Below are 17,420 nucleotides of genomic sequence, written 5' to 3'. Positions count from 1 at the left end.
GGCCACTTGGCCCATCGAGTCTACACTAACCCCCTGAAATAGCACCCCCACCTCGGCCCACTACCCCGTCCCATCTACGTAACCCTGTAACCTCATCCGTTCACTAAGGGCAAGTTAGCATGGTCAATCCACCTGATAGAAGTCTACAAAATGATGAATGGCATGGACAGAGAGGATAATCAGATGCTTTTTCCCAGGGTCGAAGAGTCAATTACTAGGGGACATAGGTTTCAGGCGCAAGTGGCAAAGTTTAGAGGAGATGTGTGAGGGAAGTTTTTTACACAGAGGGTAGTGCGTGCCTGGAACTCGCTGCCAGAGGAGGTGGTGGAAGCAGGGACGATAGTGACGTTTAAGATGCATCTTGACAAATATGTGACTAGCATGTGAATAGAGGGAGACGGACCCCAGAAGTGTAGAAGGTTTTGGATTAGACGGGCAGCATCGTCAGCACAGGCTTGGAGGGCCGAAGGGCCTGTTCCTGTGTTGTACCTTTCTTTACTCTTTGTTCTAACCTGCACATCTTCGGACTGTGAGAGACCCCGGACTGTTAAAACCCCCATGAGACTCACGGGGATAATCTGATTGATCTCTCCATAGGCCGGTGGAGGAGGAGCTCCCCCGCTGAGGGTCTGGGCCCAGCAGTGGGCTCGTTAATTCTCTGAGATAAAAGCCGGCCCAGGAAGGAGCCGGCAACGCAGGCTGGTCCCGTCTGGGACTTGGACTGTTACTTTGTTATTGTATTTCCTATCGTGAGTAGGAAATAAACAGCTCACGATCTTCAGATTAAGCATCTTATGCTCTCATGCCCATGTTGGGCACGGTTGTTTTGGGAGCTGGACAGCGGACGCAGAACAGGGTTACCCATGAAGGCCCTGCCTTCTCAACCTTGCCCCTTGCCTGAGGTGTGGCAAACCTCAGGTTAAATTGCCACCAGTCAGCTCTCCCCCTCAAGTGGGAAAGCAGCCTATGGTCATCTGGGACTATAGTGACTACCTTTCGGAAATAAACTATTTTTGACTCTCCTTTTCTGGACGCATTATTGACTGTAATATTGGCGACGAGGGTAAAACAGAACTACAGACGGTGCTGCTGGCCACTCAGGCTAGGGCTACTCAATGCAAAGGAGTAAGGTTTGCACTGTTTCAAAAATGCTGCTCTTTGGCCGACCCAACATGTTTGATACAAGTGTGGAAGACTGGGCTCAGTACACTATTTCTTCAGGGCAAAAGCAGTTACTGGGGCAGATCGGCAGAAGGTGATTCTTTTGACCGCCTATGGTGTCCCCAATTTCAATGTCATAAAAAATCTAACCTACCCTGAGGCCCCAGACTACAAGACGTTCGAGGAATTAGTGGCGCTCGTGACAAATCGCTACGACCCTAGGCCATCAGTCATTGTCCCAACAGTACCAATTTAACACAGCCGAGAGAACGCTGGGGTGTCTATTACGGAGGTTTTAGCATGGTTACGCAAACTGGTGGAACATTGCGACTATGGGTATTCCTACCGAAGATGCTTCAAAATCGCCTTGTATGCAGCATGGCAACCCAGCGGAAATTGCTGACAGACATTGCTGGACCTAAAAAAGGCAGTTGAGATCTGCCTGTCATGGGAGTTTGTGGAGAAAGGAGTCCAGGAGTTCCAGGGAATGTCAAGATGGAGATGAATAGCGTAGGACAGCGCCCGCCTCCCCCCAACACATATTTCAGACAAGCAGCGCCACCTAAGGGTGAGACATCTGGGACACAGCCCTTGCACGAATACCATTGGGACTGGGCCCGCTAGCCGAGGGCAGCTGCAACCAGGGGAGTCACTGCCCAAGAATCAATGGAGGATGATTCAAGGAGGTGTGGCACCTGTGGCCGGAGAAACTGCGGAAACTGCCAGGTCAGACAGCAAGTGCATTGCCCTGGTCAAGGGAGGCACCCGCCTAGACTCAGGACCCTCTACATAGAGCAGCCCAATGAGGACGAGTGCATGCAATTGAATTGCATCACCGCACCGTGGGTTGCTCCCATTAAAATCACTGTCCAGGTGAATGGTCACCCGCTAGCAATGGAGCGGGACACACAAGCCGCTGCCTCAGTGATACGATGCCAGATGTTCGAAAGATCAGGACAGGAATCAGCTGCAGGACAGCGAGGCGAGGTAAGATGGGGGAACTCCTAGCCACCATGGGTACAATAATGGCCCCAATTGCCTGCAGACAGCAGTGTGGGGCCCGGCTCGGGTATGCTGTGCCGTGATTGTCTACTGAGGCTCCTTTTGGACTGGCAATGGATTTTTGGATGGGTTCCGGGGGATTATACGAAACCCTGGGGGAGGTACATGGAAGTTTTCCAGGAGGACCCCGGTAAAGTCAGAGGTGCAGTGGTCACCTCTGAGGCCCAAACAAAGTATTTCAGGGCCCGCCCAGTTCCCGGCATCCTGCTGACAAAGGTAAAGGATGAACCCAACCACTTGGAAAGCTCAGGAATCATTTGGCCAGCCGAATTTGCTGATTGGGCAGCGCCTGTAGGCCCTGTACTGAAACCAGACAAAACCGTCCATTTGTGCAGGCATTACAAACTAACTGTAAACAAGGCCTCTCATTTAGATAGATACCTGATGCTGCAAATGGATGATCTCTACACAAAGTTGACTGGAGGAAACTCTTTTTTGAAACTCGATATGAGTCACGCATACCTCCAATTGGAGCTAGGAGCAGATTCCAGAAACTTTGTGACCATTAACGCCCATAGAAGCCTCTATGAATGTACAAGGTTGCCATTCAGAGTGTCATCGGCTTGTGCTATTTTTCAGAGAGTCATGGAGAACATCCTCCAAGAGCTCCCGCAGATGGCGGTCTACTTGGATAACATTGTGGTGGTCACCAGAGCCAAAGAAAAGGAACACCTGAGCAACCTGGAGGAAGTCCTTCCCCAGTTTTCCGAGACAGGCGTCTGCCTCAAGAGAGGAAATGCATTTTCTACAGCAAAGAGGTCACGTACCTAGGGTATCGTGCCGATTGAGATTGCCTGCACCCAGTAGAGGAGAAGGTGTGAGTAATCAAACAAGCCCCCACAGCAGAGAAACGCAACCAAGTTTCAGTCATTCGTAGGCCTTGTGAATTACTACGGGAAGTTTATCCCTAATCTGGTGACTGTTCTCGTACCACTGCATGCACTACTGAAGAAACATCAAGAATGGGCATGGAGCAGGGGCTGTTTAGCACAGGGCTAAATCGCTGGTTTTGAAAGCAGACCAAGGCAGTCCAGCAGCACAGTTCGATTCCCATATCAGCCTCCCCGAACAGGCACTGGAATGTGGCGACTAGGGGCTTTTCACAGTAACTTCAAGAATGGGCATGGAGAAGGCAACAAAAAGCAGTGGTTGTCGTCATCAGGGTTATTTACCTATTAGGACCCTCAAAGCCCCTTTTGGTCACCTGTGATGCCCCTCCATATGGAATTGGGGCGGTGTTATTCCACTGCATGGATGAAGGACAGCAGAGACTGACAGCCTATTCTTCACGCACCTCAGCTGCTGTGGAGTGTAACTATACCCAGTTTGAGTAAGAAAGGCTGGCCGTCACCTTTGGGGTGAAGAAATCCCACCAGTGTGTGCATGGGTGTTATGGGCCAGGGTTTAGAAAACTCCAAAGTATATCATGGAGTTCACCTGACCTACAACTGTTTATTGATATTGGTTACGGGGAGCACGAGGGCCTGGCCTTTCAAGTGTTATTCAACAGAGGCCTTGAGCACTTTTCATCAAAAACAAAGTTTATTCTACAAATTTAGTTATCATTTTTAAGAACACACACAGTCAGCATTTTTATCAATTACCAACATAAATACCCCACACAGCTACAGTACTCTATGTATAACCCTTAATAAATTCCTCTTCAGCTGTTCCAATTTAATAACAAGATCCCATAAACCAGAAAAGCCTTTTCTTTTTTTTAAATTACTTTTTCTGAGTTACAAAGCCGGGGCTCAGAGTGTGGACAGGGGCAAACCCCTAATCCAGCTCCTTGCCTGCTCCAAAAACCAATTCAAATTCAAAATGAATCCAATTCATGGTCCCCACAAGAGAGATATCTGAGCCAAAAGGCAGAGCAGATACTACACTTGATCTTAGCCAGAAGGCCGAGAAGCGATCAGAAAACCCTTTGCAAAGGGGTGGCCCAGCACATAGCACTCAAGACCTGGTATGGATGCTCCTGTTTCCTTTCCAAAACAGCAGGTTTGAATTTCTTCCAGAAAGCAATTATTTCTTTTGAAGTTATCAAGCAGTCTGGAAACAGCTTTTAAAATGCAGATAGAGAAAAAAAATTCGTTCAATCTGTGCAGAACAAAACCAGTTCAAACTCAAAGCAAAAGTAAAACCAACTCCGAGAGCCACATGGTCTTAAGTGCATCCACAATTACCCCTGAGAAGGTAGTGGCGGTGAGCCGCCTTCTTGAGCCGCTGCAGCCCATCCAGCGCGGGTACAACCACTGTGCTGTGTGGGAGGGGGGTTTCCAGGATTTTGACCCAGCGATAATGAAGGAGCGACCGATATATTTATTTATTTTAAATAAATTTAGAGTACCCATTTCTTTTTTTTTTCCAATTAAGGGGCAATTTAGCATGGCCAATCCAACTACCCTGCACATCTTTTTGGTTATGGGGGTGAGGCCCACGCAGACACGGGGAGAATGCACAAACTCCACACAGACAGTGATCCGGGCCACGGATCAAACCAGGGTCCTCGGCACCGAGAGGCAGCAGTACTAACCACTGCGCCACCATGCAGGTGCTCAGAGGGGAACTGGCAGATGGCAGTGAGTCCAATATGTCCTTCTAGACAACGGAGATCGCGGGTCTGGAAGCTGAGGAGCCCGGACAAGTTGTTAGGCGGGTGCCATGGGAATTCGCAAAAATTCCATCCACCATTCCTGATTCCCTGAATTGCTTCGTCAACTGTTGACTGCCTGGTCCTTGGTAGGTCACGCCCCTATGAATAAAGAGGAATGCTCCCAAAACGACAACTGACTTCCAGTGATTCCTTGCCTGTGGAAAAGGCTAAACCTTTCTCGCTCCTATTTGAACTGTTTTTTGCTCCTCACCTGGGCCCAACTACGCAGGCACCTGACTCTGCCCACAAACACCCCCCTTCCCATCCTCTCCAAACTCTGCTGCTTTCAGCCCTGAGGAATGTCAGCGCTATGGTCGCACAAAAAAATGCCCTCTGACCTCTGGCCTTACAACTTCAGGCTTGACCCCTGACACAACTGAGAGGAAAGGAGAGCCCAATCCTTGGCCATATTTTGAAGATAAGGAATTTCATACATACTGCCGCAGTCCACAATCTCTGCTGGTTCTCCTTAGCGCAGGGAAAGGTTAAGGGGAAGTTTAGTAGAGGTATTTAAATTCATGACAGGAGTTAAAAGAATAGGTAAGGAGATAACCATTTCAAGCGACAGCAGGCTTGTTCGCCAGAGGGCATGTATCTAATTTACGGGACTATGGGTTGTGGGGAAGGGGGCGTTGGGGGGGGGAGGGGGGGATGTTGCTGAGACTAATTGGACCACTCTTTCAAAGAGTCGACATAAGCATCAAGGAGCGAATGGCCTCATTTTACGCTTTTATGATGATATGATTTTTTTTTTTCTTTTCCGATGTGTTAAGTCAGGGTCGCAATAAGGACGCTGCGGCAGGGTTCAACATGATTGAAACAAGGGAGAGTGGTTTACAAACTGGTCCTGAATTCCACCCAGAAAGACCAGTGGTGGGTGCATGCGGCCCATCAGAGTTCTAAGTGGGAAAGCATGTCTAGAATGGGAGCATGGCCTCGCAAGTACTCGGCAGTTGAGAGCAGTCGAAGGGGAGGAAGCAAAGCGATTCTGGGAATCCGGAATGGTGTGTGGAATTGTTTGGAATTCCCATGACATCCGACTAATACTTCATCCGGGCTCCTCACCTTCCAGACCCCATGACATTTTGTTGACCGCTGCCCACGTGCGGCGGTGCCACATCCAGTCACCTGATCCGTGTCAGTTTTTTCTGACACAAAGCGAGGGCGAGTGAAGTGTGGTGCGTGCTGGTCACTCACGACATTGACTGTGAGAGCCGTGTGCTCCCTCTGCGTCCAATCAAAGCATAAATATTTAATTTGTTTATACCACTTGAAGTAGATGACCACTTGATTAAGATATGAACGATTGAGCATTTTCTGTAACTCATTATGAAATAGTTTATGTGTATTAAATGTATTTAATCTTATTCAGGAGGTCACGGTTAGTGAACGTACCCAATTTCAATCTTGCGGCCCACTGAGATGAAGGAAAGCCTCTCGTGCGGCCCACTCACCGACCTTGTTTGCCCCTCAGTGTGGAGTCAGGGTTGGGCAATCTCGGTGAATCGTCCTCAACAACAACTTGAACTTATTTAGCAGCCTCAAATAAAATGTGGCACCGAAAATGTAAGGTGATATGAGGCCACGTGACTAAAATCCTGATCAAAGAGATGGCTTTTGTGCAGCCTCTTAAAGCAGGAGGGAAATGCTAGAAAGGGAATTCTAGTTGTTTGCGCCACTCATCTGGGGCGTTTATAATCGGCAATGTGCAGGAATAATGGGCCAGAATTTTACGCTCCCCCGGGTTCTGAGGCTGGTGGGGGAGAGTGTCAAATAACATGGCCGGGATTCCCTCCGGATCCCACCCGCTACGGCCCACGCTCTGTTTTACAGGAGTTGCCAATGAGCACAGTCTCCCACCTGGAATGGCAAATGGGACAAACCTCGCTTGTCGCACCTACTGTCCTAGTGTGGGCTGCAAATCAGCAGGTACAGCCCGCTTACTCGTGTCCAAAGGTGGATGAGGTTCAAGTTCCAGTCCAAAGACTTCAAGACGAAATCTGGAGAGCACTGCACGGTCAGGGATGGGGATGTCGCCTTCCAGGTGAAATGTTAAACCGAGGCTCCAAGTGCTGTCTGCAGGGTGGGAGCCTGGAAGTAGTTGAGTTGCTCTATCACAAAGCCCCCTGGGGGGTGCAGTAGGAAATTGTGGGCTGAGCGGCATCCTCTGTACTTGCAAACCCCACCCACCAATGTATACCCCACCATCGGCATCATCCAAAAACATGATGTCTTCATTATCACGGTGCTGTTGTTTGCGGGATCTTACTGTGCATGTCTCAGCTGCTGCCTTTCCCATTTCACAGAGATGCCTGGGCTTCGAGCAAAGTGATTCACTGATGGTAAAGTGCTTTGAGATATGCCACGCCACACACACATACCGCCCCACCCACAACAGGGGTTGACACAACCGGCCACCTCCATCACCTCACGAGGCTCATCGGAGACAGGATAATATGAGGCCAGCAGTTGGGGATCTAACCGACCACAGGCATCGAAGGCCGAATACTCCAAGCTTATCTGGTTGAACCTGATACAGCCAGCCTCCAAAACAGGTTGCCTAAAGCATGGCAGCCAAACCTCAAACAGTTGAGAACCCACCTCTCACTTCCTGCCAGAAACCGGACACATGGACATTCCTTGTCCCACCCCTGCCTCCCGAAAACGTCAGGATATGCGACATGCCATGGAAAAGGATCTGAGCGAACTGAAGGCGGGCCTTAATCAGGAAAAGTGCTCCACCAAATACATGGGTTCACCCTGCGCCTCCACCATTCTCCCAAGGACACCTCGTGGTTCCTCAAGGTGAGTTCCAAAGACCTGCACCATGGAGCCAAGACCACCATCAAGAACAACACTCACAGAGGCGGTCATCATCCCGATGCCCACACAGGGATAAGGCAGCACGGTGGTGCAGTGGTTAGCACTGCTGTCTCACGGTGCCAAGGACCTGGGTTGGGTCCCAGCCCCCGGTCACTGTCCGTGTGGCATTTGAAGATTCTCCCCGTGTCTACCTTTGGTTTTGTGAAGGGTAGGTTAGGTTTTGTGAAGGGTAGGTCATGCCTCACAAACCTTATCGAGTTCTTTGAGAAGGTGACTGAACAGGTGGACGAGGGTAAAGCAGTTGATGTGGTGTATATGGATTTCAGTAAAGCGTTTGATAAGGTTCCCCACGGTCGGCTATTGCAGAAAATACGGAGGCTGGGGATTGAGGGTGATTTAGAGATGTGGATCAGAAATTGGCTAGTTGAAAGAAGACAGAGAGTGGTGGTTGATGGGAAATGTTCAGAATGGAGTTCAGTTACGAGTGGCGTACCACAAGGATCTGTTCTGGGGCCGTTGCTGTTTGTTATTTTTATAAATGACCTAGAGGAGGGAGCAGAAGGATGGGTAAGTAAATTTGCAGACGACACTAAAGTCGGTGGAGTTGTAGACAGTGCGGAAGGATGTTGCAGGTTACAGAGGGACATAGATAAGCTGCAGAGCTGGGCTGAGAGGTGGCAAATGGAGTTTAATGTGGAGAAGTGTGAGGTGATTCACTTTGGAAAGAATAACAGGAATGCGGAATATTTGGCTAATGGTAAAATTCTTGGTAGTGTGGATGAGCAGAGGGATCTCGGTGTCCATGTACATAGATCCCTGAAAGTTGCCACCCAGGTTGATAGGGTTGTGAAGAAGGCCTATGGTGTGATGGCCTTTATTGGTAGAGGGATTGAGTTCCGGAGCCATGAGGTCATGTTGCAGTTGTACAAAACTCTAGTACGGCCGCATTTGGAGTATTGCGTACAGTTCTGGTCGCCCCATTATAGGAAGGACGTAGAAGCTTTGGAACGGGTGCAGAGGAGATTTACCAGGATGTTGCCTGGTATGGAGGGAAAATCTTATGAGGAAAGGCTGATGGACTTGAGGTTGTTTTCGTTAGAGAGAAGAAGGTTAAGAGGTGACCTAATAGAGGCATACAAAATGATCAGAGGGTTAGATAGGGTGGACAGCGAGAGCCTTCTCCCGCGGATGGAGGTGGCTATCACGAGGGGACATAGCCTTAAATTGAGGGGTAATAGATATAGGACAGAGGTCAGAGGTGGGTTTTTTACGCAAAGAGTGGTGAGGCCGTGGAATGCCCTACCTGCAACAGTAGTGAACTCGCCAACATTGAGGGCATTTAAAAGTTTATTGGATAAGCATATGGATGATAAGGGCATAGTGTAGGTTAGATGGCCTTTAGTTTTTTTTCCATGTCGGTGCAACATTGAGGGCCGAAGGGCCTGTACTGCGCTGTATCGTTCTATGTTCTATGTTCTATGTCTCACCCCCACAAACTCAGAGATGTGCAGGATAGGTGGATTGGCCATGCTAAATTGCCCCTTCATTGGAAAAAAATAATTGGGTACTCTGAAAAAAGGTTTTTAGAAAAGGATCATCCAGGGATATATTACCAAGCATATGTCCCAATATAAGACAATTATGAAATGTGGACAAGGATAAAATAAAGGATTAAATGATGAGCCTAGCCAGAGGTTGCAAAAATGCAGCCGCTTCTGTGCTCACATCATGTGCCCCTGTGAATTTTTTTTTAAACTCTTTCACTGGATGTGGGCATTTTCCTTGCCCATCCCTAATTGCCCCGGAGAAGCTGGTGGTGGTGAGTCGTCATCATGAGCCCCTGCAACCCATGTGGTGTAGGACTCTCTGTTCGGCTTTTGAGCGCTGGAGCTAGATTCGGGCTTGAGATGCTTCTTGCGCACTTGGTCGCTAACTGCACTTGGTTTTAATCGGGGGGTCTCCCTGGCCACCTACTTTACTGCCTTGATCCCCCAACCAGGATTAGAAAACCCAGCACAGTCAGTATCAAACCTGGAAATGCTCGCCGACTACACTACTTTCCAGCAGTGGAGGGAAAACCAAAATCACTGAATACTCACATCGATCCCCCCCCCCCCCCCCCCGCTCCACGTCTTAACCTTCACTCCCCTTTGAGCCATCCTGCCCGAAGACTGGGTGAGGTTCACTGAATCATAGAGTGAGACAGTGTGAAAGGAGGCCATTTGGCTATCATACGTATGGATAGCACGATGGGCTGAAAGGCTTACTCTCTGTCTGTAACCATTCTGTGAAACCCCTCCCCCAACTCCTCCCCCCCCCCCCCCCCCCCACTAATCTGGCCAATATTTATCCTTTCACTTCCGTCATAAAAATAAATTACGTCTTTGTTATTGCAGTGCTGTTTGTGGGATCTTGTGTACACCCTGCAGCTGTATTGTCCATAGTGCAAGGCTGACCGGGCTTGAAGGAAAGTGCTTCATCCAGAGGCAGTAAAGCCCTTCCAGAGATGTCCCCTTGACCGAACCCCCCCCCCCCCCCAAGACACACATGGAGCTGGATTCTGTGATCGGACGGAGAATCAAAATTCCCGACTAAATCGGGGGCGGCGCTGCGCCCCCTCCAAAGCGGCATACTCGCACAGTACGCCGCGTGACGTATGGAGGGCCTCAGGATGTTGCCTGAAGTCCTCCCCGATGCTCTACCCGACCGATCAAGTTCCCGACAGCGTGCGTCTCTCATGGTCTCTTCCTGTTGGATGCAGACTCCGTTCAACACTTCCAGACCGGGGTGGGGGGGGGGGCAATACGTGGGCAGGGGGGACTTTATCAGTGGCTGGGGGCACTGTGGAGGGATGGCGCGAGTCGACCAAAGGGAGGCATTATTTTGCAGGATGGGCCTGCGAGAGGCCGCCACCATGTTGCACGGTACGGCCGCTGCAGGCCACCGCCGTGCACATGCACGGCCACGGACCCGGCAATTCTGGCCGTGTCGGCAGCTAGAGCCGGATGCTCTACCTGCCGGCATGCTCGCCCCCAGCTACACGGAAGATCAGTGGCCGTTCCGTGCCGAATTTTCGGGTGTAAAACACCACCGTTCCCATGCCGGCGTGAGGACATAGCCTCACAATCGGATAACCCAGCCCATGGGCTCTGTTCAGGAAGAAGAATGCTGGGAGCTGTCTTATCTTCCTTAACGTCTTGCCTCCCTGCCGACCCCTTCGCATGCTCCTGACAGAAGGCTCGGACCTATGCGAGCCTTGCCCCTTGCACATCCCATCTCAAGCAGGGAGAGCCTCCCTTGCTACCCTTCTCCAGCCAAACACAGTCTGACTGTGGTCCGCGTTCTCCACTCTGCCCAGCCGAGCTATGGGGGGGGAGGAGGCCAGGGGAGGGGGGGGGGGGGGGTATTTTTATCTCCTGTGTGGCTGAGGCAGTTCTCCTTCCTAATGAGGACAACTGTCGCCTGGTTAAAAGAAGCTTCGGTGTCTGGCTCTGCCAACCCACCGGTGTGGGGTGGGGGGGGAATGAGATCAGTGTTTTCAATCTGTGCTGCCTGCCCTCTGCTGATGTCACTGATTGATGGAGCCAAGAGGCATCTTAATGAGGGTGGGAGGAGAGAGAGAGGAGAGAGCAGAGGGGGGGGGGGGGGGGGGGGGGGGGGTTAGGGGTTGGTCGATGGGTGTAGTAAATAGCACGTTAATCCATTCCAACATATGCCCATGGGAGCACTCGGCTGGTAGAGGACTGCAGTTTGAAGGGTTACATTTGTTCAGCCTGAGAGAGAGAGACAGAGGGAGTGAGACAGGATCACAGAGACAAAGGACAAATACAAAGGAGGCATCGCAGTGTAAAAGTCCGGTGTTTTGGCTGAAAGTACCTTGAATATAAAATTCTGCCCGTTACTCTGTGCATCAGCCAGGCGACAGAGAGAGAGAGAGACAAAGAGGGAAAGATCAGTCGGCCAGTGGCAGGAGAAGAGGCTCAAACTCTTGTGATCAGCTGAGCATTCTCTCAGGCGTGGGTTTGGAGTGACAACACAATCCATCGCCTCCTCCAGCAAGGAAGAATTCAAGGCTTTTGTTGCAGTAAGAACCAAAGTCTCTGCACCTTCGAGCCCTGGAAGTGGAGGGCAGTATTTGTTTGATTTCATTGGGGGGGGCGTTGTTACTTTTTCTCCCCCTCTTCCAGGGGCCTTGCCGGGGGGGGGGGACGCCATGGGTGCGGGAAAGGGGGCTGAAGATCGCTATCGCTGATTTGGGATCATCGTGATTTTGGAGGGGGGGGGTTCTATTTTCTCTTTCGGAAGAAGAATCGGAGAGAAAGAGCGCGCCAAGGAGCCGAAAACTGCAGCAGTGGCCAATCCACTCCGAGGTCAGTCCCACTGAACTGTTGACCTGTCGCGGAGGTGACTCAAGGGGATCCAGCGCCCCTGAGCTCTGCCACGGCAGGGCTGCTTGCTATCTACTCCAGCTCTGCCTGGGGAGGTGAGAGTGGGTGGGGGAATGTTTGGGAAGTGGTGCTGGGGGTGGGACGATATGACTGCATAAGATGACTGAGAGGGATAGCGACTCTGCGGCAGAGAGAGTGAATCTCCGCAGCGCAACCACGAGCCCAGTCGCTGCGATTATTTATTTGCAAACCGCCTTGCCCGCTGGCACAGCACAGCAGGAGGCCATTCGGCCCATCGTGCCGCAGATAACCCTTTAGGGGAGCGGTCGTGTTAGAACAATATAAAAGCAAATTACTGCAGATGCTGGAATCTGAAACAAAAGCAGAAAACGCTGGTTAATCTCAGTGGGTCGGACAGCATCTGTGGAGAGAGAAGGGAGCTAACGTTTCGAATCTGGATAACTCTGTCAAAGCTCACATTATCAATCCCCCCCCCTCCCCCCAACCAACCCACTCTTCCAAAGAATTGGAATGATCATAGAATTTACAACGCAGAAAGAGGCCATTCGGTCCATTGAGTCTGCACCGGCTCTTCGAAAGAGCACCTGAACAAGACCACACCTCCACCCTGCTAACCACTGTGCCACCCTGCTGCCCTTTGTGACGTAGCACCTTTCACAACACCCGCATCAAACCGGGATGCCTCAAAGCATTTTATAGCTGGTGAAGTAGTTTTTAAAAAATTAAGTGCAGTCATCTTTTCAAGATGGGAAATGCTGGTGACTGCTTAGGGCATGGCATGATCCCACAAACAGCACTGTGATGCCAAAGACCCCAATGCGTCTTTAACAATGTCGATCGAGGGGCTGAATACTGGCCCTGGAATAACTCCCCTAATCTTCAAAATAACGACCGTACGATTTTTCTTCACGTCACCTGAGTTGACATGGAGGGGGGCTGGCGATGGAAGGGAGGGGGGGGCTCGGGAGAAAGTGAGGCCTCATGTTTCATCCAAAAGGCAGGTTCGAACAGTGCAGCAGGCCCTCCTTCCCTCCTCCTCGGCACTGCACCTGTGTCAGCCTCAGTTGGCGTGTTCAAGTGCTGGGCTGGCACTTGAACCCACAACCTCCTGGTTTAGCAGCACTGCCAATTGAGTCACAGTTGACAGAAAGTAATCCCCCCCCCCCCCCCCCCCAATTAGCTCTGCAAAACTGTATTCCCTTTTGGAATCCGATTCCCTTTTGTTAGTTACTATAGAAACTGCTTCCACAACTGCAGGAATGGAGATTCGCCTCTGATTGTCTTCAACCTGGGTACTCCAGTTACCCACCTTCCAGCCAGCAGAAACAGTCGCCCCTCATTTACTCTTGTCACACCTGCGTTAAATTGCCCCTTCGCCTTCTCTGACCTTACCCTCGGAACTTACGGATGTATCCCAGTGACGGGGGAGAGAGAGAACGAGCATTCTGTTATGGGTGACCCTCGGAGGTGAAAGAGTGCCCAAATAGTACAACCCTTTCTCCTTTGGACTTCTTAAAAAATTTATTTTGTAGGATGTGGAGCATCACTGGTTGCCCATCCCTAATAGCCCTTGAGCAGAGTGGTTTGCTGTGCCATTTTCGGGGGCAGTGAAGAATCTGCCGCATTGCTGTGGGAGTCTGGAGATACATGTAGGCCAGACCGGGTAAGGATGGCAGATTTCTTTCCCTGAAGGAGTATCAGTGAACCCAATGGGTTTTTCCAACAATTCATTTGGGCAATTGGGCCTATTTGGGCAATTAAAATGGCTCTGGGAGGTTGGGCGGAGGGAGGGGGGGTGGTGGGGAGAAGGTGGGGGAGAACCATTAGACAGCTCCCACCAATGGGAAGATGGCAATGAGGCGGAAAGACAATGGGATCACCATCCACCTGCCTTCCTGTGCTTTCTTATGCGCCCCTCCCAGCCCATCCCCTTTAGTCCGGCAAAATCTATTTCCATTTTGTCATCTTTGCTCCATACATCCGAGTAAGTATCCTTATTGAACTGGTTTGAGGGTGGGGTGGGCTGGTGACCTGTCCTAATTTCTTTTCACCTGTCTCGGTGTCAAATCTCTGATTGATAGGGCTGCTGTGTGGTCCCTTGAGACCTTTTACTACATTAAAGGTGCCGTATAAATGTAGGGTGATGCGGTTGTTGTTGCTGTGGGAGTGCCTCTATGTCACGGTTTGCAGGGTCAAAAAGAAAGTCATTGTCAGGGAATTTAAGAGATGCATAATAAACACCAGCCATGCCAACAATACCTATATCATGAGTCCATATGGGGCTGTTTAGCACAGGGCTAAATCGCTGGCTTTGAAAGCAGACCAAGCAGGTCAGCAGCACGGTTCGATTCCCGTAACAGCCTTCCCGAACAGGCGCCGGAATGTGGCGACTAGGGGCTTTTCACAGTAACTTCATTTGAAGCCTCCTCGTGACAATAAGCGATTTTCATTTCATTTCATATAATGGAAGAGAGCTTTGCGCCATTGTTTCATGCCAGGAGCACCTTTTTCTCCATTTTGGCTTGCTCCGACACATCGCCCCAGTCTTTCCTCAGGCAGTGCCCACTGCTATTTGACTCTGGCTGGCTTCACAGCCATGACAAACACTTTTCCTGCTCAAAGTCCAGTGAATTGGAGGAGGGGGGAGGGGGTGCATAGGACAAGCAACCCTGGCATTGGAGTCGAATTTCAATGTAGTGCTGCCCTCCCAGCTGCCACTCTACCTTCTGTCGTGCACCCCCCCACACAAAAATATTACTCGACCAACTGCAGTCCAGTATTAATCACCAGCATCAGCAGAGATAAGGAGAAAAGAAACTAATGGAGACGGTGAGAGAGAACAGAGTGGAAATTGCCAAAGGTCACTTGGGCAAAGCCTCCTAAACTAGGCCATTCTGTGACAGCTCAGGAAGTGAACGGCTCATTCCCATCAAACTAGGTCAGGTGCTCTTTGTAGGGTCGGTGCAGCTTGATGGGCCGAATGGCCTCCAGTGGGCTAAACAGCTGGCTTGTCATGCAGAACAAGGCCAGCAGCGTGGGTTCAATTCCCATACTGGCCTCTCCGAACAGGCGCCGGAATGTGGCGACTAGGAGCTTTTCACAGTAACTTCATTGAAGCCTACTCGTGACAATAAAAGATTATTATTATTATTCTGCACTGTTGGGATTCTATGAAATCATGGGAACGCAAGGAAAGGAGAATTCCCTTCTCCCGCTCCTCCACACCCACGCACTCTTCCCCAACTTTAGTGAGAATTTACATATATTGGGATGGGGCGCTGAAAAAGTCCAATCGATTCTGCTGAAAAAAAGCAGAGGTGTCATGGTGCAGAATTCTTCCCCCCCTCCCCCACCTCCACGCAGTGGCAGTGCTGATGTATGAGCGGGCGGCACACAGAGAGGTGCACCATTCCTTGACATTAATTTCTGGGACTGGTGTAAAAATCTGAAGATAAACTCCGGAAGATAAAGTACCGTACTACAGGTTCTCAAGCAGGCAACCTCGGTGGCCTTGAGGTTTCGGACCAGGTCTGTGGCTCAATTACGGCTCGTTTTCAGCGGCCGAGCGGGCTAAAACAGTTGGAAAACAGGGCTAGATTTGATTTATTCCATGGAGCTTGTGGAGAATTAAATCCTGGCCTTGAGGAGGCGCACTTTTGTATCAGAGGGAAAGGTGATCATTGTGTCATAAAATAGTCATAAAGATAGATTTTTTTTTCTTCCTTTCATGGTCTCTCATGAACCTTGTGCCCCTGAATGATTTGGGGGTGTATGTGAGTGGGGGTGGTTTTGGTCCCTATGCGAGGTGTCCACAATTCCGTTAGACACAGCTAAGACTGCGAGCGTTCCAGCGATCAGCCAGAACTGAACTATCGATTGGGTGCAGCAAAAAGTTACACCCCCTCCCACAAACTGAAAGAATTGTCCCCTCTGGTGTTTGATCAAAATTGCAGCTGACTAATCATCTGCATCCACCTGGGGGTAGGAGGGCCCCGGGGGGGGGGGGGGGGGGGGGGGGGGGGGGGGGGGGGGGAGGGGGGGGGCTCCATTCCACATCTCATCTGAAAGGCAACCAATACTTCTCGCAGTGCAGCACATCCTCTGTACGCCACGAAGAATGGCCGTCTCCAGCTATTGTTCTGTTGTATCTGTCCAATTCACACACTTTCGACCAGATCACTTGCTCAAAGGTTTTACCCAGGTGTGTTTAATAGTGAGGAGAACAAAGGACAAACATGAATACAAGTTCAACAATCTTCAAAGTTAACCCGTAAATTGACCCAAATATATATATAAGAAACATCCAAGATGCAGTTATACTCCCCACAAAGGTGGTCTGGTTGAAGAGTGGTTTGGATTCCTGAATCCCTCTGGTCCATAGGGCGGCATGGTAGCACAGTGGTTAGCATTGTCACTTCACAGCTCCAGGGTCGATTCCCGGCGTGGGTGACTGTCTGTGTGGAGTCTGCACGTTCTCCCGTGTCTGCGTGGGTTTCCTCCGGGTGCTCCGGTTTCCTCCCACAGTCCAAAGACGTGCAGGTTAAGTGGATTGGCCGTGATAAATTGCCCTTAGTGTCCAAAGGGGTTGGGTGGGGTTGCTGGGTTACCGGTATGGGGCGGAGTTCTGGGCTTAAATGGGGTGCTCTTTTCAAGGGCTGGTGCAGGCCCGATGGCCTCTTTCTGCACTGTAAATTTTTCTAAGTTGCAAATGTGGGTCTCACTAGCAGCTTTTTCCTTCATTTCTTCTCTGGTCAGTCTTCAGTGATCAAGGTCACGTCCTACGTCGAGACTTCGCTCTCGATATGCCCATGGTGTCTATTTTTGCCACTTCCCTGGCCACCTAGCAATGAGGCCTCGGGAGGGGGGGTCTCAGCACCCAATGGTGGCCCGTTGGCAGGACACCTGGGCCGGACCCATGTGCCCATTTTTGATAGTGCGGCCTGCACGTACCCCCTTGCCAAATATGGTCACGACGGGAACTTGGGGCCTCAGGCGTCTGGCCAGATCAAGGCTGTGGACAATAGGCTGGTGCATATCAATCGGGTGCAATGAGATTAATAGGGCAGGTTCAGACATGCCCAGGCAGCCTGTCTGAGTTCTGTATATTCGAACTTGGCCAAGTCCGAATTCCCAGCAGGCCATTTGGTGGAGCGGACTGTAGTTTAATTTAAAGTGCCCAATTCTTTAATTTAGGACTTCCAATTTTATTCGGGCTCAAAACTAGACCCACGAAGCCACCACAGTTCTCAGGAGCCTGGAGTGGAAATTTAACCCATAGGTATGAGACCATAGAACCAGAAAAACTA

At 50.5% G+C, this 17,420-nt stretch overlaps 1 protein-coding gene and 1 non-coding gene across 4 annotated transcripts in view; one reads left to right on the top strand and one right to left on the bottom strand.

The window, feature by feature from the left end:
- Nucleotides 1–3,949: 3,949 nt before the first annotated feature.
- Nucleotides 3,950–4,142, bottom strand: LOC119976871. The gene has a single exon (XR_005463034.1). It is a non-coding gene; the product is annotated as a U2 spliceosomal RNA (small nuclear RNA).
- A 7,766-nt stretch (nt 4,143–11,908) lies between these two features.
- Nucleotides 11,909–17,420, top strand: part of LOC119976347 (discoidin domain-containing receptor 2-like) — a 187,323-nt gene continuing 181,811 nt past the window's right edge. Inside the window, exon 1 of one of the 3 annotated variants that reach the window (XM_038816820.1) lies at nt 11,909–12,075. The gene's annotated coding sequence lies outside the window, so the exon portion shown is untranslated. Of the gene's footprint in view, nt 12,076–12,169; nt 12,189–17,420 lie in introns of those variants that run through there. The other 2 variants (XM_038816824.1, XM_038816823.1) reach the window with 2 other exon arrangements.

This window comes from Scyliorhinus canicula, chromosome 13 (assembly GCF_902713615.1).
Source record: "Scyliorhinus canicula chromosome 13, sScyCan1.1, whole genome shotgun sequence".
NCBI lineage: Eukaryota > Metazoa > Chordata > Chondrichthyes > Carcharhiniformes > Scyliorhinidae > Scyliorhinus > Scyliorhinus canicula.
This window is presented reverse-complemented; position numbering and strand designations above follow the sequence as displayed.